This window comes from Corvus brachyrhynchos, unplaced genomic scaffold, assembly GCF_000691975.1.
Source record: "Corvus brachyrhynchos isolate BGI_N302 unplaced genomic scaffold, ASM69197v1 scaffold87, whole genome shotgun sequence".
NCBI lineage: Eukaryota > Metazoa > Chordata > Aves > Passeriformes > Corvidae > Corvus > Corvus brachyrhynchos.
The window spans coordinates 3,203,949-3,226,264 of record NW_008239767.1 but is presented as its reverse complement, the minus strand read 5'-3'; the positions used below and the strand labels follow the sequence as shown (position 1 = coordinate 3,226,264).

Genomic DNA, 22,316 nt, shown 5'->3' with positions numbered 1-22,316 from the left:
CTTGTTCCCTGCTGGAGGCTGAGGGGCCAGCGCACTTGCACGTGGGAAGTCATTGTGAGTGGGACCTGGTGGGGAGCAGTGAAGGTTGTTAGAGTTGCTGTCTCAGCCGCCAGGAGGTGAAGGGCAGTGCCCTAAATCTACAGGGATTTGGCTCAGGTCTCTTGAACCATATCACAGGATGGGTCAGGTTAGAAAGGACCACAATGAATGATGTGATCCAATATCCCTGTTAAAGCTGGGTCACCCCAGAGCACATTGCACAGGATTGCATCCAGGTGGTGCTTGAATATCTCCAGTGAGGGAGATTCCACAACATCTCTGGGTGACCTGTTCCAGTACACAGTCACCAGCACAGTAAAATTCTTCCTCATGTTCAGATGAAACTTCCTGTGCATCACTTTCTGCCTGTTGAAGAGCCTGGCTCCATCATCTTGTCACCCCCTTTAGTTGCTTATATATACTGTAATCAGTACCCATCTTCTGAATTTCCAAACCTATGAATTGTATCTTCTTAAAACAAAGAAACCTTTTGGAATATGTGATATCTGTAGCTTGCTCTGACAGACTTGCTGGGGGTTGGTAGGACATCTGGAGATCATCTAGGCCTATGAGTCAGCTACGGTGTTTTGCTCAGGACATGAGTTGGGTCTTCAGTAACTCCAAGGATGGAGACTCCAGATCCTGTCTGGGAAACCCTGATCACCCTCACTGCAAAAAAAAAAAAAAAAAAAAAACCAACCAAAAAATTCTCATGTTTAATGGAAGTGTCTATTATTCCAATTCACGTCCATTTCCTCTTGGCCTGTCACTGGACACCACTGAGAACAGTCCCACTCCACCTTCCTTTACTCCCACCATCAGTCTTCATCCACATTGGTAAGAGCACCCTGAGCCTTCTCTAGGCTAAGCAATCACAGATCCCTTAGACAATTCTCATACATCACATGCCCAGGCTCTTCACCATCTTCATGACTTCTAACTGTCTTCATGGCAACCAGGTGTTGTAAGGAATGACATGGCTTAATTATTCAATCCAGTACTAGGAAACAAGTCTCAGACACCACCAATCCAAAATGCAACCAGCCCCCTGCAGTACCCCCCCTCTAATGTTACAGTGGATCTTTGCCAGTGCTCTGACACTGTCTTCATCTTTCTTTATAGGCAGGACCTGGGTCTTAGACAGTACTGTCCCTTTCCAGCAATGGTCATAAAAGCTACAAATACTGTCATCTTCATCTCAAAAATATAGCACTGATGCTTATGCACATTCATGATTGTAATCAGAAATGTGGATAAGCACAGTGGCAAGTCAGGAACTTCCCATCTCCTGCTATTTGCACTGCTGTTGAAAAGGCAAAATGACTCATGCTTTTGCTCATATTTCTGAGCCTTAAAAAAAAAATTAGCATTCAAATTCTCTCTAAAAGGAAGAAGCCTCATGTAGCCAGTACTCTACTTCCAACATATCTCTGCTTTGTCCTTCAAGAAAATATTTTAGAGCTTTTGTACCAAATATCAAAGAAGCCAAACAAAAACAAACCACAGACTAATTTACCAGAATTGTAGCATTTTCCCAAGATGCTAAATTTTGTTTCTAATAGTTCTTATTAGTGAAAATGCAGAATTAATGACTGTTCAGTAATAGCAATGTGGCTGAGATTGCAGCAGAAGAAGCACAATATTCTTGCCTGATGAGATGTGGAACTGCGGATGCACAACTGCAAGTGTAGTAGATAAGAGTGCTACACAATCTTTTTTCCATTCCTCCCGTCATTTAGTTTTCTGACTCTTCATGCTCATCATTACTGTCTCTTCCTCTTAATAGGGACAGCACTGGGAATTTTTAAAATGCAAAGGAATTCAGCTGAGGGAAGAGGAGAGGTAGCACAGGCATTCACGTTGTGGCTGACCAGAATGAGGATGGAGCTCCATCTGCAGCAGCTGCCCTCTTATGGCTCGGCAGCTGCGGCGTCAGCCCCAGGTTTAGTGACACAGAGCCAGAAACTGCATTTACAATTAGAGCACAAATTCTGCAGAAATTCATTCTACCAGTCCTTCTCACTTGCCAGATCTTTAGATTTGTGTGTAGTTAGCAGCTGCTTGGGGTTTAACAGACACCTAGAAAGCAACAGCAAAGGAAAGTAAACAACCCTTCTCACTGTAGCTTAGAATTGCAAACAAACAACAACAAAACAACAACAGAAAAACATTCTTGAAAGGAACATTATTACAGAGTGAAAAGCTTTGAATTCCTTCCAGATCTGTGGTGATTCAAACAGAAAGGAAGAGAGGAGCTTTCCTGCACCACTTACGACAATTATGACTATGTTACAAGAATAAATTTGTGTGGTTGCATTTGTATGTTAATCAAAATTATATAAAGAAACAAACTTCTGAATTTTTGTCATTTTTTTCTGTACTACACTCTCAAAAAAACTTCTCAGGGTTTCAGATCTACAAACTAGCTGCCCAAGCTGAATTTCCAGTGTTGTTGATACACAATTATACTTACAAATTCAGGGTTCAAAGTTGCCAAAAATTGGTTCTGATTTTCCTTCAAACTCTGTTGAATTCCTCTGTTTGTCATGTTTTAAAAGAAACAATATTTTAGGGGAAAGCATAATTTACCTTTCAACATGAAACTAAATTAGAAGCTAAGACTAAAATGTTCATGAACGCAGAGTGAAGAAGCCACCCCTTCAGGTTAGATGCAAATCTACAGATATAAATAATTAATAAAAAGTGGATTACTCACCCACTGTGTTCATATCCTGTAGCTATTTCACTTTCACAAGTGATAACTTTAAGATGGAATTAGTACTAAGTTGAGGCTGCAGAAAAGCTATGGGGAAATGGTATGTTGTGCCAGTGGAATAGCTTCTGAGGCACCCTCCTTGCCCACAGTTTGTGTTCTTTTGTCCACCTGTGGCAACCTATCTAGGTTGTCCCTGTACAGATCCTCCCATTTGGTCCTTTTGGTAATGCCTTAGAACAGCATTCTTTTTCCTTTGTGTTTTGATCATAGAAAAAATTATTTTGAGTTGTCATATTACACCCTACTTTATGAAGTGTCTTGTTCCTGGAGCAGCTCCTATTTCTGTGAGGAATTGAGGGGGAAAAAACCCTCAGAGGTTTCCAGGTCAATCTTGTAAGCCACACAAGGAGGGAGGGACGGGCAGACTCCATTCCGATAAATTCCAGGTATTGTTTTCTAAATATTGTGTTGGATATGAAGCAGCTTTATTCCAACAAAACTACTCATGAGTCACAGGCATTATATCCTAGTTTATCCTGCAGATTACAGTTCTGTCATAATTTAGCAAAATAACCTGCAGTGCCTGCCAAGCCCAGCATCAGTAAGTAATAAAACAGAAATGTGCTCCATGTCACTGAGATTTGATAAGCTACATCACACAAAGCTTTATCAGAAAGTCATGTTCACCCACTGTAACTGGTAAGCCATGCCAACTGGTGGAAATCATGAGTGTGCCTTACTGCCCAAAGCTCTTCCAGGTTATGTTTGTTTTATTTTGCAGTCCAAGAAACAGGTAAACCTAATTTTGCTTTTACTGCACAGATTTTGCTGTGCTGTGTAGAAGAGCACTTCTGCAGTGGAAGACAAGGCAGTTGTGTCTTTCCATAGACTATTGGAAGGGAAGGAGGAAGCCTAAGTTCCATTCTGCCTTCAGAAATCAGGCTCAAAAGTGCTCACAGACCCCTGCACTGAAATTCAGTTGTCCTGAAGCTGTCTGTGAGGAACTGGCTGCTCTGAGACTGGAGGAAAGGAAATGTTTCACTGCAAGTATTCCCAGGCCTCCTAGCAAGGGCAGCTGTCTCTGCAGCTCATCTGTTCTGTTTTCACAGATCCATATCCTTCTCTAGGCAGGAACGACCTGCCAAGCATATTAATACTGGTGTGCCTTGCAGGTATTGATGCAGATGTTTAGGTTATGATAGGCTTTACTGCACCTACTGCCCTGCTCAGTCCGTGTTCTCCTTCTTGTAGCTCAAATCATAGCTCTGATGGGCCTGTGAGTGGGCCATTCTTTCCTGCAGGGGATAAATGGGATAAATGGGATGTGTGCGCTCAGATAGCTGGAGACCACAAAAGCGGGACATCAATATGATTCCACATTCCCTTAGATACGAGAGAGAGGACATTCAGATATTCATTCTCTGGTCCTGTACAAAGGCTGTCATCTTACGCTGAACCCTTAGGGCAGGCTGTGTCCAGTCTAGCCTCAAACTTGTAGTATTTTCCTTCCTGCTGTCTCCTCCATAGTAGGGGGGGATACTGGCAGTGGGGATCACCCTCTGCCAGAAGTGTGCTTGCTTGCAGAAGATTTACAGTCACATAAATCACTGCTGTAGAGAGGATCTTGATCAACCAGGTCTACACCTCTTGAGAAATCATGTTGTTAAAGTACCAGGCAACACACCATAAAAAATTATTGCACTACCTTCTTGGGGGCATTGTTTGCTGTGAGCCAATTTCTTCTATCAGATAAACCAGGAGAAACTAACATAATCAGACAGGCAAACTAATGTGCACACAGTCCTTCTTCTGGTCTAAAGGAGAAGCTACATCCTCAAAGCAATTTGAATGAGATTTTAACTTTTTATGTTAACCTGTTAAATGGTTTGAAGGAATATGTGATTGCAACCTGTAAAGCAGAGGTTGGTATTAGAGAGACATATAGCTGTAAGACTGGTAGCTCCAAAAAAAAAGAGAGAGAAGTCGTTTACTCCTTACAGAGTAGATTTGTAAGGGATAAATCAAGGATGTGAAGTAGGCAGAAGCAGTATGTGCTACAAACCCAACAATTTTTTTCAGTCTGTGGTTTTCAGTATGCAGTACAGTTATCGACTATGCTTGCCAGACTCTTCTGGTTAAGGTAAACAACTTGAGGGTCATGAGAGAGGTTAAAGGAGCATTTTCTCTGAAAATGCTGACAATATGACTGTAAGGAGGTGTTTGCTCTGTGGTACTGCACAGCAGCAGTTTGGTTTCTTCAAAATTCCTAGATCAACATATCCACTTCTACAAAAAACAGCTACGGTCCAACATATCAAGTTCAGATACTTGTAATGACAATATTCATTTAAGAAGGATGCTCCTTCTTAAAACATCATGGGTTTGGGGGGCCCCTTAAATACACCTTACTATGTTATAGAAACAAACCCAGGTTTATAAAACATGCACAGTTGTCACAGAGCACTGCTGAGTGTATGGAAGAAATGCACACTCAAGAGTGACCTGCCCTCTAGAGAGAAAGAAAAATCCTTGGTGGGAAGGAATTGCCTCTTTTCTTCAAGGTGGTCAGCAGAGACTCCTAAAATTTTAACAGCTTCCATTTTTATTAGGCACTTTAAATACTAAACACCACTTTAAAACTCAGCTCTCATTTAACTTCCAATTAAAATTTCGCTCTTTAAAGGGTTTGCTGTTTTAAAAAATTCGTTTTGGATCCACAGTTTGTATAAAACCACAGCTCCCTGAAGTCTGCATGAAAAATACTGGCTTTTAGCCATCTTCAGCTTTGAAAAGTTTCCTTTGATAAAGCAAGATATTCTTGCACTCTGATCAAGTTTTTTAGCCTCTAATCTTTGAAAGTCATATTTCTTCAAAGAAATAAGCTTTCCTCTCGGACTAGGATAGAGCTCAGAAATAGCTATTAATATTTAAGTATATGCTATTTGTATAGTGAAATACCTTTCATCTGGAGGTCTCAAGACTTTAGGCCAGCTTCAGTTCTGACTCTTGAGTTCAACAGAGTTATTTAAGCTGCCTCCTGTGTCAGAGAAAAGGCCACAGGCTCCTTTATTTTCTGCATGATCAGATTTAAAGTGCTCCAGAGGCCAAATAATCTCAGTGGCTGGAGAGCATGGAGAACAAGGATGATCGATACAGGAATCCTTCTGGCCAGCACGAGGACAGGAGGTCAGAACTTTTCACCAGCAACTAGGTGAGGTGTATTCATTCCTGCACCTTTGAATGAGGCTGCCCCCATCACAAAGGGCTTGCTAGTAAATTGAAAAGGCTGAACTTGCTGACCTGCAGGCCTTCCTTCCCTGAGGGTCTGGCAGTTGCACTTTCCAACAGTTCAAAGATTATTTCATAGTGTGGGAAAGTTTTTCTCTACAGCATTGAAAACCTTGATAGGTAGCATGCCGCCTTTCTTCAGTGAAAGACTCTTGTGTGAGAGGCTGTGTGAGTGTGGAATTTTTAAGTCTGTTCTCAATAAGGAATTTTTGTATCCATCCACAGTCTTTCTTAGGCAGAGAAAAACCACCTCTTTTCAGCTCACTTAGGTCAAAATCTCAGTCCAACGACTCTGCCAGGCCTAATCCAAACCACACTATTTCCAAGTCCGCATGGTTCCTGAAATCCCCATTGGCCACTTGTTCTCAAATGGAACCCAGTGGGACAGAAAAGGGAAGGGCAGAGGTGAGTGCCACCAGCTTCAAGCACCATTCAGCCCTCTGCGTACTCTGGGCAAACACATGGCACACCCATTCACCAAAAAGAGCAAAAAAACCTGCTACAAGATCATGCTATAGTTAAGAATGGTTTAGAAAGCTCAGCTAAAATGAGACCACCAGGTATGTTTAAACTGACAAACATTAATTGCCCTTCAGTGACAATTGCCTGTTATGCTAGTTCTCTTGTTAGGGTGGTGTTTGAGAATGAAGTTCTAAAAGCTCAGTAATATAAATAACAGGCAGCTTTATGCAATCATACTATATACCTCATAATGGAACTACCAGGCCTTGTCTGTACAGATCCAAACAAGATAAGATTTTAGTATTTAAAAAGAACATAACAGTCATAAATTGGCATCAGCTTGATATGGATACAAATGTGAAACAATTCACAGTACTGGTTTTATGATCAGTGTGAGTGGAAGTGATATGCCTGAAGCCTCCTCATGAGAGACACAATTAATGCTGAGGTGCTTCTCTCCAGCAACTTCTTGCTGCTTTTCCATGTCTTCAAGATCAATTTTTGGATTACATGGGATGGAATGAAAATGAAACTTATAATATCCATATATCTTTCTTGTAACTCAAGTTCCTAGTAAGCATGTTATCATATATTTTGGTAAGTCCATTATGATAATGAAAAGAGCCCAATGTCCTCTGAGCTTGTAGGATACAACAGTCTTCATATCTAATTTAGAAGTTTTTTATAATGAGGGTGGTAAAACCCTGGAAAATTTCAAGGCCAGTTTGGATCTGAGCAACATGATCTAGTTGAAGATGTCCCTGCTTACTGCATGGGGGTTGGACTAGAGAGCATTTAAAGGTCATTTCCAACCCAGACTGTTCTACATTTCTATGATTTTAAGATCCAGAAAAAAACCCTTGATATACAAGAGAGCTAAGGATCTCCAGATGAAGCTGAAGAACTTCAGTTCTTAATTTCCCTTTTTTTTTCTTTAACATAGCCCTTGGCAGTGGCTCCAGATATTGAAGTTACATAGTAGGAAGCAGAGTACAAGTCTACATAATGGGGGCAGCGCTGTCCTGAGGCATGTAGAGGTTAAATGGAAGTGAGGGATGTTACAGCAAGATGCCCAAAAGGAGATTTGAGAAACACAAAGCATAAAAATATAGTCACACATTGTGTCCAGGGAAGACACCCCAGCTATCTGTCCCAAGGGGGAAATATAAAAATGCACTAGAAAGCTTGTTCCCAACTCTTACCTTTGTGACTGTGATTAAATCCTCCATCATGAGCAGTGAGAAAGTAAACTCTGGTGAATTGTTGATGGAGTATCCTGTAACTGTGCTACATTGATTGGTTTCAAATATTTCTCTGACTTTCCAGGAGGATAAAGAAAACAACCAGCAAGTCAGTTATAGGAATAAAATATAATTGAACTTAATTTTCTTACCATCTTCACAGAAGCAAAAAGGACACTAAAGCAAGGTATGTTGGGAGAACATAAGGCTGGAGATACCAGCACAATCTCATGGTTTAAAACACCTCTCTCAGATTTTCAAAAACTTACATTTGGTATCAGAAAAGAAACAAATGTGGTGGCTGAACTAGTCACAGTGCTACTAGCTAGTACTGAAACTTGCAGGACTGGTGGCTCAAGCTGCTTCTTTGCTGAGAAGCTGACTCAAAGGTTTCCAATGTTGATGGATAGCAATAGGAAGAATTTATGTCCTGAAAACTACTCATAAGCAAAATACTGGACAACAGCCAAGGAAGATGGAGAAAATATTGCCAAAGCTGGGAAATAAAATGTGTACTAAGTATTAAACTGTAGGAGAGTGAAGGGAGCTAGGGAGTCAGACAATAAACAAGTGACAACCAGAGCCCTAAATTAATTTAATCAGACAGTAAAAATCATAACAAATTTTGAAGAAGAGTGAAAGGAAAATGCCAAGAGGCTGAAAATTAAATAAAGGTACAGAGAAAGCACAATGGATTTAAATTGCTTTAATTTAAAAATGAAACCATAGGAGGAACATTTATCACTGTAAGGGGAAAAAGAGACAAAGAGTGCTCTGTCATCCTCCCTTCGGCTTCAATTTGGGCAAGTCAGCTTCAAAGCATGGGAGAAAGCTTCTTGCAGCCACAGTGTGTATGGTTATTTGAGCCTGATAGCAAGCTTTTCTACTCCAGTACTGGAGTAGATGGTGTGGAGCCATGGCAGAGATTTGAAGGGTCTTGCCCAAGCAGTCCATGGCTAAGCCAGGAACCGAAAGCAGATGGTGCTTGAAAAACCATGAGTCAGAAGCAGCTGGTACTTGAGACCATTCTTTCTTGCTCATGCATGAGTCTGGCCTACATATTGGCATGGCTAGACTGGTCATCCCCAAGCAGCACTAGAAGACAACCAGGGCTTTGTAAGTCATTGTTTACAGCAGTGGAGAAGACCCAGACTCCTGCATATGTTCCCAGATCCTCATGCCTGTGTATCTTCAGAAGCTCTCTGGCTTTAACCAAACACAGTTTATTACTGTATTCACTGTTAAGATCCATCCTATAAGAGTTGCTTGGCTTCAGTGGCTTCAGAGACCTGCCATATATAAATATGCTATTACTATTCCAACCAAGGCTTCAGAAACTCACACGACTTGACTGGAAGTGGAGCTGTCTTCTCAGTGCAGCAATGTTGTGTTATGGGTTAGCTGGGCAGGCAACTGACCACCACATAACTTCTCACTTGCATCCCCCTCCAATCAACAGTGGAGCAGGGGAGGAGGAAAGGAAGAGCAAAAGCAAGATAAAAGTTGTTTAATAAGAAAAGGAGAAGTGGAAGAAGAGAGAAAGAAAACAAATTGAACCAAACCAAAACAATCACTCGCCGCCCCCCACAAGTGGACTGATGCCCAGCCATGAGCAAAAAAAGGATGGCTCATTTCCCTAAACACCCTCCTGTCTATTTTGTTGCTGAACATGACATTATATGGCATGGAATATCCTTTTGCTTAGTTCGTGACATCTGCCTGATTGTCCCCTCCCCACCCTCAATCTATTCCCCGTTGAGGGTGGACATGAAGAGTGAGAAACCAAGGCCTTGCTGCTGTGCAGACACTGCTCATCTATAGCTAAAACATCAGCATGTTATCGCCACTCTTTGGTCACAAACCCAAGGAAAGCACCATATGAGCTGCCATGAAGAAAATAAAGTGCATTCCAGCCAGGATCAGTACAGGGGAAAGTGGAGGGGAAGATGGGAATCATTGCCTAGTGGAAACGTGTCTGTCTGCAATTAAGTGACACATCCACTGTAGGAGCCCTTTCCTGTCCTTCTCCCCCTGACTTATAAGCAGGAGTGAGCTGAACAGCCTACACTTGATTTCTGGGTAGTCAAGGAAGGTGAATCATGCATCTCACTTTTCTGTCACCCCCATTACATGTAAAGGTAGAACACCTTCCTGTTAATGCTTTTGTTTGAAGGCGAGGAACAGCGGCAATTACTGAAAAAACAAATGCATGGAGTGGAAGGAAATGCATTTCCTACAGCATGCTTGGTGAGGATTGCCCCAGTTTTGAGACACTCATAATCAGAAGATGAAAGAAATATTCAGGCTCACACATCATGTGATAGCAAGCAAATTACATTGCTATGCAACTCCTGAAGAAGTGTTTAAGTTCAAATCTTACCCTCCCAAAAGGGGAGAGTAATATCAGGTTTACTTCTAGATGAGCCCTGCTGTTACGGATGTCATAACTTAAAAAGGAACATGGTATGTTGCACAGCTTACAATTTTCCCATCCCCACCTCAGGCTTTTCAGTTACTAGAACAATACACAAAGATTTTCTATCCAGTTTAACAGCAAACTGCATTTGTCCACGTTTGATTGCTGAATATGATCACTTATCTACCAACTTAATGGACAGTGTTTGGGTACTGCTTAACATATGAAGAATGTCAGATTCATAAGTGTCAGAAATAACTACAGGGTACAGCCCACAGCAAAAAAGAAAAGTCTTGATGGGGGTGTGGATCTAGATGATCTTTAAGGTTGCTTCCAACCCAAACCATTCTATGATTTTATATAAAACCAGCTGATAAAAAGCTGTGTCTTGGCACATTTTCACTTCTTCAGCCTTTTTTTGCACACATCCCATCTTCTGTCCAGACTGGTCTGTTCTGTACTTACCCTTTTCACTCTGGAGAAGATTGTTAAGATTACAGCTAGGAAGGGAACACGGAAATCAGAGTAATTAGCAGTAAGTCCTGGAAAAATCATGACAGCTGAGGATCTGCGCCAAGCTAAGGTTCACCTTGTCACTGAAGGCTCACTGAGAAACAGACTGACAGAACAGTGAGCTCCAGGTCAGGAAGACTCAATAAAGACACTTCAAGTATTCCACACTACAGGACAGTGATCACTTTGGAAAAAAATATCTTGTTTCTAAAGAGGACAGAAAAAGATAGCTAAAAGGTAGCTGCTTGATGATGCCACTCTTCAGTGCCAGCCTACCAGAGTACGGTTTAAAAGAGTATCATGCTGCATGGGAGATAAAATAACAATTGAAATATCAAGCTGGTGGGTTTTTTAACAGAACTAATGGCAATACCAGCCAAGTAGTTTGTTTTACCAGATATTTCAGAAAGTGACTTGCACAGACAGGATAGGTCCATAGTGTCAGGATAACTCTGATGGTAGGCTGTAGAAGCAAAGGACAGCGTAAACAAGTCTTGACACATTTGCTCTGTTGTGTAAAGTACCTTACCAGGAGTGAGAAGCATGGGAGACAGAGGGAGTAATTGGAATAAATAAAAGATGGCTTGCCAGGAAATGTAGTCATTAGGCAAAATAAAGATGTTTTGGATCCTTGCAGAGACAAAGAGGCCAATGACCAGGAAGGTAGGACAAACAAGAAGCTCAACACAGACTTCCAGGTCCTTTGAACAGATCAGAATTTCTTGTCAGTGGCGATAAAATAATATATCCATGAATATGTCTGAAGGGAAGATGGGACATATTTTGTAAATAAGTCTTCTATCTGTCAGCCTAAACATGCCTCACCAGCAGCACTGGCTGCCAATGATCCAGGAGAACATGGTTTACTCTCATCTCAGAGTACTAGCAGAGACTCTTCTTTAGAAGATGATGTGCACAGAGACCTTTTTCTGCAAATTCAATGTATACATTCAGATCCCTGCACTTACCTAACACAAAAGCTGAAACAAAGGCCCCACACCCACATCTCCCTGGGGTTCACACAGACAAGCCTTGCAGTGCTCCTTGGGATGAGACACGTCACCTGCCACCAATGGACTGAATTTCTTTTAAGAATCTTGCTCTTTATAAATAATGGGAATCCTTGTAATAATTAGTTCCTTTTCTTCCATGGGTTAAAGGATTTAAATTATGCAATTCTGACAGTGACTGTGGTAATTATACCCCTGCAATTACATAACAGATTATTTTCACAGATGAGGTAGATTTTATTAAAAAACAGTTTCAGGTTTTGTTTTCAACAGCAATCTAGACTTGAAAAAACCACCATGTTTACAGAAGAATCAGGGGAAACCCGAAACAAATTAGCACTTTGATTAAATTCTGTCTGGGCCAAACATATTTTTTGCCCAATGTGAAGCAAGGAAGGAGAAGATATTTACTGCTTATGTTCATCAGAAGGGTCCCCTGCAAGCCCTGCAAAATTACAGCAGGAGAATGTGGATTCAGGGCCTGACCTTGGGCTCACTGAAACCAAAGAAAAAAAGGTAACACTTTGCACCTTGGCATCACCCCTAGATTTCTGCAGGCACATTACAGAATTTCATGCTGGTTTAATTTTCTAACACTTCTTTAGCCATCACATTCCCATCTCTAAGCACCCTTGTGAACATGTCAGTAAAATAACACCCACTGGTCAAAACATTTACATTTAGCTCCTCTGTTTTCCCTGGTTATTTATCTTGGCATTTTTTCAAGAAATGCTCTGAGGCACTCTGAAATTGCTGGTTGCGTCAAGTTCATGTTCTCCTCAACACCTGTGTTTCTCTATTATGCTGCCATTTCTTCTCTTCAGTGAAGGCTGAGGTGAGGAAGAGAGAAGGAATAAAGTGTTTGCTGCCTTTCACCTCCACCAACACATGAAATCATCCCAAGCTAGTAATAAGACAGCAGGCACTATTTTCAAGTCCACATTTTCATAAGTGACAGATACTGAAGAGCCCAGGTCAACTTTAGAAAACAAACTGCAGTTCTCATTGTTGCTTCATTCCAGTTTTAACTACCACCCAGGCTAGGCAGTACATTCAGTCCCAGCACAGACATCTATATGGTCAGTTGTGTGCTAAAACAGGCACTATCACAGGATCAGTCAGAAGTGGGGTTTTTTTCTGTGCCTAGGAGCTCACACTCTAGTTGCTGGTGACAAAACTACTGCTGAAACTATTTTCAGCACTTTGCAACACACAAACCTAGGTTGGAAAGAAGAGTTCACTCACTAGACCTTATGATCAGGAGCATCTTTTAGTTCCAAAGGGAAGGATGAACAGTGGACATAGAAGCAGGCTAAGCCCATTGTACCTCAGTTTGCTTTTCCAAGGGTCTGATGCCAAAGCATCTGCCGAGGTACATAACACATAGATTGCATCCATATTTGGCCAGGCCCATCCCTTGCTGAAACAGTGTCAAAGAAGCATGGGCCAGACATACCTTCCATCATACACAGCAACGAGTACAACAGATGCTCTACACAAGTACTGAGAAACGTTTGCTTCCAGCAGAAACAGCACAGGCAGCTTTGCTGAGCAACAGCATTACCTGTCTCATTTGGGGTAATGGGAGCAGTCTTTAACAAGCCTTAGAGAAGGACCTTCTCTACAACAGGGCTTTGAGGATGCTCTTCCCAAGAGATCACCCATCTTCCTTTTACTAAAACCTTTGACTTGCGCTTGGTTCGAGAGCTGTTTGTGCCAGTTCACTGACAGGGTGCAGGTCCCACCCTGCAGGACTAGGGGCATAGAAATAGACCAAGCCAGTTGTTCCCTGCATGCTTTTTACATTGTTGGCTTCCTGGCAAAGCTCCTCAGAAATTGCTGGGCAAGGGATGGCCAGAAGTTTTTCATTTTGTGGAAACAATTAGACAATTTGATGAGAGAAATATGAGAAGACTGAAGCATCTTCACTATACCAAATTTTCAACCTAGACTAAAATCTGAGATGAGAGCAGTCTGTCAGGATGGAGGATGAAAGACGAATGTCCCGCTGATGCTGTACCCTCACAAAAGACCAGCAAGGTCAGGAAACCCCATCAGAGCGGGAGTGACCCTGCTTCCTAAAGCCAACATGCATTGAGCTGAATGTGCACAGAACCCCAACCTACACAAGGGGTGTTTGCAGTTGCTGGATCAGTCACCTCCAATGTCTAACAGAAAAGAAGTAATCCTTGTGCCTGAATGATGGATTTATCCTGCTCTCCTGTCAAGCAGCACACATTAAGAGATACTTCCAGATAACCCCACTTCTCGGGGTCATGATCTGTCAGCAACTTTTTCAAGTGTTCAGGTTGTGTGAGCATCCCAATACTCAATTCATAAGCATTGCTGCCATGCTTAGAATTTGATTAAGAGCTTTACCAAGAGGAAATCCCACTGCATTAAAAAATGTATATAACCATCATTTATTAAGTATTTTTTTCCATACTTATATCATTATTATTTACTGAGTAAAATTCCACTATCTTTGGGTCTCACTGTACACAGCCTAACAGGATACAAATTCTGAATTTGCCTCGCACTCATTCTCCCTTGAGTACATAAAATTTATTTGTAAAGAGTGCCACGATACCAGTCTATTTGAAAGGGGAAATAAAAGCAAACATGCTTTCACTTAGGAAGCTGTTTGGACTGCCAAAACTGCTGCCTGCCATTAAAAATAGAACTGTGCATGGAATACAAACAAAAATTGCATCCTGTGCCTTTTTCTGTGGAATTTATTCACCTGAGACATACTCTGGTGTTGTTATTTTCCTGTTTTATTAAATATGACATTTTTCAGCTTTATTCCCCGTGAATGGAATCTGAACTAAGTGTTGTTCCAAACCACCCATGGCATGGTCCATCAGTCCAGCTAACTTCTCTCTTATGCTGAGCAACATTTTCATTGCTATGGTAACTATACAGTTGTTATAGGACAAGGGTAGCAAATCAGTTTAGGTAATTATTTCTCAATTCCTCAGATCCAAGGGAACTCCTGCTTATTCTGCTATATCTACGTATGTTTTGGGGAGCACAGATATTCACTGATTACAGAACCTCTTTATAGCCACATCTGCAAATGGAAAAAACCACTCCTGCCATTGTCAAGAAGACCACACTTCATGCAGTCAAAGGGATCTCAGCCATTTGCAGAGACGCAAGGTTATGTGCATTTTCCATGTTCATGCCATAAGATAGTTTTCAGAGTTGGACTAGAGAAACTAATACAGAGAATCAAAGCCAGGCACCTGAAAGAAAAAAAGTTCTGGTGCTTTCAGCTTGTGTGTCAGATCAGGACACCTCAGTGCCTTGCCCTAAGACATTGTTTGGCTTTTTAATAGATTAAACTGTTCCAGCACAATCTAAGCTGTCCATCAGTCTCAGTTTATGGCTTCTGGTGTAACAACTATGGTTCAAAGGTACCACAAAACCAACCACTATGATGCAGCACAGCCAGACCAGGAGCATTAAATCTGCTGCACGATTTTGCTGGAGGATTTATTTTAATCATTTATAATAATTTTTAATCATTTATAATTTTTTAATCATCCTTAGCTTGGAGAATATAAATTCAATTTATTTTTCTGCTGCCTGAAAGAATATACAAAAGTATAATTTCTAGTTGAAGCAAACTAAGCAGTTATGCACAGGATTCATGAGTTTTCTTGGCTTCTGGCAAAGGATGAAAAAGGAAAGGAGCTGCACTCAAGTTTTCTTTGTAGACGTTTTGAAGTAGTCATATCAATAATCAGTAGTCATACTAATAATCAAACTAATAAAAGTTTGGCCATTACTTGCAAGTTTTGTTGCCAGATCTTTATTTGCTATTAATGTTTTACAAACTATTTTCCAAAGCAATTATTTGCTGGGCTGGGAGAAGCTCTTTTGTAGCTATAGATACATCGACATTTTATTACTAAATTATTCTTATTTTACTAAGAGAATGCCAGGGAGTGCTACACAGATTTAAATGCTCACTGAGATAAGGAACACCTTAGCACAAGGCCTTATCAAGAGAGATTGGCAAATGTCTCCCTTACATATGCAAGACACCATTTTCTTATGTCCCTCAACATATGCTAAAGGAGTGTGTTGAGGTTTTCTAATCTTAACAAGATGTGTTTTGCTGGGAGACGCTATTTCTTGTCTTAGACAAACTGAAATAAGAAAAAAAAAGGAGGGCACACAAACAGCAAGAAGAGACTTCCAGCTGAAATTTGAGATGGTTGATCTGAACTTGATTCTGTTCCTCAGTTACTCAGCTTAAGGGGAAAGGAAAGAGAGCAGCACGGAGCAGAGGAGAGTGCTCCTGAGGAGAATGGTGAGCACAGTGTTAGGCACAGGGGACAGACACACACACACACCAGTCATGAGTGCTGTGGAGTATATAAAGTATATAGGTTCATGCATATGAGGTGGTTTGAGACCTTAAATTGGAGGGAGTAGGGTAGAGAGACATTTTGAGACAACAGCATTGAATAAGGCAAGCTAAGCTAGAGATTAGTTGCACTGGACAAACTGATGTATAAACAACAAGTCTGAAAAATAATACACCAAACATCCTGTATAAGCAGAAGCTGGTGTATTATCAGTGTAGAATTCCCTCCCTTGCCCTTACTCCCTGACCATCTGTGCTTCTGCAGGACACCATTGCAAAGGCCTGATCGAAGGTCTCTTGAGTGGAGTTTTTGAGAGGCTATGTCTCAAATATAAATAGAGCCTAGGAGATGAGTTCAAAAGGTAACCAAAGCCTCATAGGTTCACATTTAAAACAACTGATTTATTTATTTATTTATTTAAATATGAATAAAATATCTGATAAGGCTTTGGTAGCCATTTGCATCATCAACTGAGAGAAATGCAAGAACAAGCTGACTCTAATTAGGGGAAGACCAAAATTGTATAACTGAATATCCACTCAGGCCTATGGTGCACCAAACTCCTGCTCTCCAAAATGGCTCTCTGCAGGAGCTGGAACACTCCCCATGTTCTCCAGTATGCACCAGTCCACAGCCTCCAAGGTGTGCGAGACAAGCCCTTCAGCCTCTACTTCCCTTCAGTAGAGGCATGGTGAGGTGCAAGGTTTGCAAAAACGCTTGGCAGGGTCCATCTGTACTGTACTCACAAAGCCCAAAGCTAGGGGAGTACCAGTCCTATGGTAGCCATCTCTCTCACACTGGGAGCCGGAACAGACACAATGCAGCCTATGCCAAGCTGCGTGGTTCCAGGATGCCAGCTTGGGAGGGCTGGTCAAGTCCCTGACTTTTCTAAGAAGAGGACATAGCAGTAACTCAGCATGTAAACATCGCTGGCAAGTTTCCTAAAGTTCATGAAAATACGGAAGGGAAGATATTAAGTCATTAAAATTGCGTCACTTATTTTGAAATATGCAGAGGAATCTCTGCATATAAGTATTATTTATCCAGACCATTTCTTATTTAAGATTTCCCTATTCAGTATTCTTTATAGAAAAATAATTGCACAGAAATTTCTGCACCAAGAAAGAATAATGTTCATTTGACTAGTGTACTGAATTTCAGTTAATTTATTTTTCCAGAGAGGAATGATGCAGAGTCTTGAAGCGACAATAGATGGATTTAAGATGGTTATTTAAACACATTTTTAGACTTAAAACATGCTGCCATAAAGAATCTACTCTGCTTTTATTTATTCATCTTGTTGAATGGCTACAGGGTGGCAGCAGGTGAAGATGACCTTACTTAAAACTCACATAGTGTTATTTAGGAGCAAACTCCACTGCTCCAAACAGAATGAGCTACCAGAGGCACTGGATGCACTTTTTAACAGTGACTCAGCCTGCTGTGGAGGTAGGAGATAGCTCTTCCTTAAGAGACACATGACAACTGCTCACATTGGTGAGCACTGAGGTACTCAGCTGCTCTTTGTGCCACCTGGAGTTAGTTTTTGTGCCCCTGCATTTAGGTATCTACCTTCAAGTTCCTAATTTTTAGAAGTCTTCCCCACAAAATTTAGGTTACACTCTAGATACCGTCCTTTCTCTCTCCTCCCCATGGTCTAAAAATACCTGTAAAGGCCTTTCACCACTTAGACCAGTGACATATGAATGGATCACTCAAGACAAGAAGGCCATTTTTAATTTCATAGTGGGCAGAAGCCCCTAAATTATCACCTTCCTGGACATCATTTCTTTCACCTCTCAAGCAGCTGATGTTTAGACCTGTCACTTGTATCTCCCATATTGCCATTTTGGAGCATGCAGCAGAGCAGGACCTCCCTGCCTTCTCCATGAACACCATTCATGGTGCAGTTTTCACAACTTTAACTGAAGCAGATGACTCTTCCCTAAAACGGTTTGTCTCCTCTTCATCTTTTATGGAGCTGATGCTCAAAATTTTACTTTATGTTCTGCACTGACCTTCATTTCATCAAGAGGGACACAGCTCAAAGCCGAGATCAACAAGACCAAAAGGGAAGCAAGGTGACCCCCTTCTTCCATCCTGAGCTGCTCGAGTGGTTTAGCAACTTTCTTCCTCTTTACTGGGAATGAGCCAGGCCCCACTTCTAACTTAAGTGAGTAGAAAGGTCCTGTCATACTGTGCTTTAACTAACATATCTGTCTTTATAGACATTGGTAAAAGCTTCTCTTGTAGGACTAACAGTCTAGTCAATTCGAGTAGCATGAAGTCACTTACTCCTCTATCACATAATCTCAAGTGCTTTCCCACCCCTCCATTACCTGCCAGGTAAATACCTTTGTATCTTTTGCAAGTTGATTCAAACTTCTTGTTTTATTTGCTTTTAAATCCACAATAAGTAGATCTTCCTTACCTTATCCCACTGCATTTTAAACAGATTCCTTATTTCAAATAGGAGAAAATATTTCCAACAGGATCATGTTTTCTACCTACAGATGCAAATACAGACAGGATTGCCAGCAGGTACATTTCAGTTAGAAGCATTTGCAAGTTGGTGACAAAACCCAGACATTCCTTTTTGACCTCTACATGCCCAATCATCAATAACAGAATCAATAAATTCCTTGGGAAGCTAGAGAACACACAAGGCAAGTGCATTTCTCATGGTTAAATGCAGAAAGATATGCAAGTTGGGAGGAACATTCTGCCACTTTAAGGTTTAAGACCATCATCTGCATCCTAGGGAGCTCCTCACTCCCTTCTGGGACATCCAGCAGCAGCTCCTGGCAGACACCAGATGCTCAGGCTTAGCAGCCAGCACGGACTTGACACTTTTCTACACCTACTAGAATTTTTTACCTGTGTTGCCACAGCAACTCAGCACGTCCAGTTTGTGTGAAGACAGTAATCTGTTTCCATGGGAACTAAGCACGCAGGCCTGCCCTGAAACTTCAGCTGGGGAAAATAAGAAATTTATCCAGTAACAGGAAAATCAAAGAATGAAAGGCAGGCAATTAACTAAGAGAATTTGTATTGCATACTCATAGGACTGTAGAGAGAGCCACAGAATATTTACTCTGAAGAAGAACTAAGTAAATTTGGACTCTGAGTAGAGTGTTCACATACTCTAGGACAGCTCTGTAAAAATAAGAGGTTTTTCCCCTCAGTGATTGGCAACTTTAATATTTATAGTATCTGCTCAAGAAGTTGAAAGTGCTGTGGTACAGAGAGTTTGGGGTTTTGTCAATCCAAATTCCTCCAGGCTAGCCTAGAAAAACCTGCTCCAAGTAGATTTAAGTATCTGTAGAATACAAAATGAAGTAAGCTTTTTCTTGCTGCTGAAACAGCTTCTTGCTGTGAAAACAGCTATTTTAATAGGACCATTTAAAGTGAGATCCGGAAAATCATAAAAGTATTAATTCTTTAGGAGTGCAGATATATATTTTTTAATAACCATATACAGGAAAAACCTGAAGACAGTTTAAAAAAAAAAAGACACCAAGAAACCTAAACCTGCTTTCATAGCGCTATTACTTTACATCATTAGTGATCAAAGACCTAGTTATTGAGACAGATTTAAGCAGTGAACTGGGCTTCAGATATAGAAAATACTGTCTGACAGGCATAAACTGAAGGAAAAACAAACAGACAAAGAAAAAGAGATGCTGTTGATAGGTCTGGCTTGCCACTGAACATCTCAAATGGCCCTGGGCACCCTGAATCCCATTTCCAGCACAGCTGAACCAACTCTCAGACCTGCACAGGCTGTGCTGATTTGAATTCTAGTGATTACAAAAGGAGCTTGGAAATGTAGCTCTGCCATAGGCAGGTCATTTTAGACAACTCGTTTTCAACCTAAATCCTGCTCTGAGGAGATCAAATAGACAGAAAAACCACTAAATGTAAGGTGTTTAAAACTTTATGATTTTTTTTCTGCCATTTCACCCCTGGCCCCATAACTTTTAAACGCATAATAATGCAAAAGATGAAAGAATGGGAAAGTATCTCAACTTGACAAAAGTAGCCATGGTACTTTCAATATCATCCTACAAAGGAAAAAAAAGGCTATGAGGTAGTGCTTATATGGGCAGAGATAATTGTTTTGTGTGTAAAACATGTTGATATTCATCTAACCACAGAACACTGTATTGACGGAATGTTACTAGAAGCACTCAAGTGAATATTTTAAGTACTTTGTTTCTCTTGCTTCCTTTGTAAGCCACACAATTTGCTTTGTGCTATACCTTATCAACACCAGCTAACATATGAACATGGAAAACTTGCAAGAATCGCAGAATCATTTAGAGTGGAAGAGACCTCTAAGACCATCAACTCCAACCTTTGAGCAATCACCATCTTGTCAACTAAACCATGGCAGTAAGTGCCATGCCGAGTTGTTTCTTGAACATTCCATTGGATGGTGACTACACCACCTCCTTGGGCAGTCCATTCCAATACCTGACAACCCTTGAAAAAATTCTTCATGATGTCCAGCCAGAAGCTCCTCTGGTGCTACTTGAGATTATGTCACTGGTTGCCTGGGAGGAGAGGACGACCCCCACCTCGTTACAACCTCCTTTCAGGCAGTTGTAGAGTGAGAATCTCTGAGCCTCCTCCTCTCCAGGCTAAACAACCCCAGCTCCCTCCTCAGCTGTTCCTCATATGAGTCACTCTCCAGACCCTTCACAAGCCTTGTTAACCTCTTCTGGACTCATTCCAGCACCTCAATGTCTTTCTTATAGTAAAGGGGCCCAAAACTGGATACAGGACTCAAGCTGCAGCCTCATCAGTGCTGAGTACAGGGGGACAATCACTGCCCTGGTTCTGCTGGCCACACTACTGCTGATACAGCCCAGGTGCCATTGGCCTTCTTGGCCACCTATCATGTTCAGCCACTGTCAACGAGCATCCCCAGGTCCTTCTGCTGCTTTCTAGTCAAAAAGTCCTGTGCCTGTTTGATCACATTGCCAGCAATAAAGGTTAATTACAAGAAAAAAATCGACTGCCAGCAGCTCCATTTTAACTGCTGCATTAAGGCTGGGATGATTCCTAATGCAAACAGCCAGACCATGAGCACTGCTGCCTTCAAAAAACATTTCCACTTGATTTTAGATGCTCAGCCTGGTGGCCATCACTTTAGGAATGTAGTACAAAATTTATAACCTGCAACAAGTCTTTCAAGTATTAGAACAATGTAACTAAAACTTAAAAGATACACTTCAGGCACTTTTAACAAGTTGTATCACATCTAGATTAGCAACTTGAAGTAATGTCAAATGACCATTTGTTGCTGAGCTACTCACACAAAGATCTGTTATGAGTAATAACAGATCTATTCAAAACTCCAAACGAAATCTGAGACTTTTAGAAGTATGACAATTAATCCTAAACTGCATCTAAAAAATCCTCAAAGTGCCTACAGTTTTTAGAGCCAGTCCTGGGGAAAACAAGCAACTCTTCAAAGCTCCAAAGTGAACTTTCTGCTGAGATAAGCAAAGTGTCCCTCCACTAAACTCCACTACAGGTACCAAATTATGACTCTCCTCAACTACAATCTTCTGAAATAACTTGTGACCTATGGGCAACAACTGACAACCACATCCTTTTCTAACTTCAAGTCCAATAAACTGAAGAGGAGCACTGAAGAGATGACGTTAAGCACAGCCAGTCACTGTCAGATAGCAATTTTAACCTAATTTTAAAAGGGTATCATTAAGACATTTTTCATGAATGTATTAATGCACAATTACAAGTCTTGCTTCTTAGGAGGAAGAAATATCCATTCAACACAACAGGAAGACATAAACAGTACTAGATGTCACACAAAACAACGCCTACATACACTACTGACAACATCTAGAACAGGAGTAGCTGCTTTACTGCTTTTTCCTCCAAAATCCTACTAGGCAGCAGATTACTGCCTCATGATAACACATTATTACTCCCAATAATGGAGTAAAAAACCACACTGATGGAAATAACCATATTTAATACTAGTGCAACCTGTCAACTATTTTTAGGTATTTCTGTGGTCCTGACCCTGTTATATGTGCTGTTTTATCTTCAGATTGCGTCATAACAAGGGATGCTTGACATCAGTCATGTGATCATATGAGAAGTTTTGTGGGAGACCAAGACTCCATGGCTCTATTTTGAGTTCTCAGCTGGAGTACTAAGCTTATGGAAACCTTTCTTTATAACATTATTAACTAAAAATACAAAAAAAAATTGCAG

At 41.0% G+C, this 22,316-nt stretch overlaps 1 long non-coding RNA gene across 1 annotated transcript; it reads left to right on the top strand.

Moving 5' to 3' along the window:
• Positions 1–1,039: 1,039 nt before the first annotated feature.
• LOC108448783 lies at positions 1,040–20,568 on the top strand. The gene is made up of 3 exons (XR_001864801.1): positions 1,040–1,050; positions 14,620–14,626; positions 20,370–20,568. It is a non-coding gene; the product is annotated as an uncharacterized LOC108448783 (long non-coding RNA).
• Positions 20,569–22,316: the final 1,748 nt, after the last annotated feature.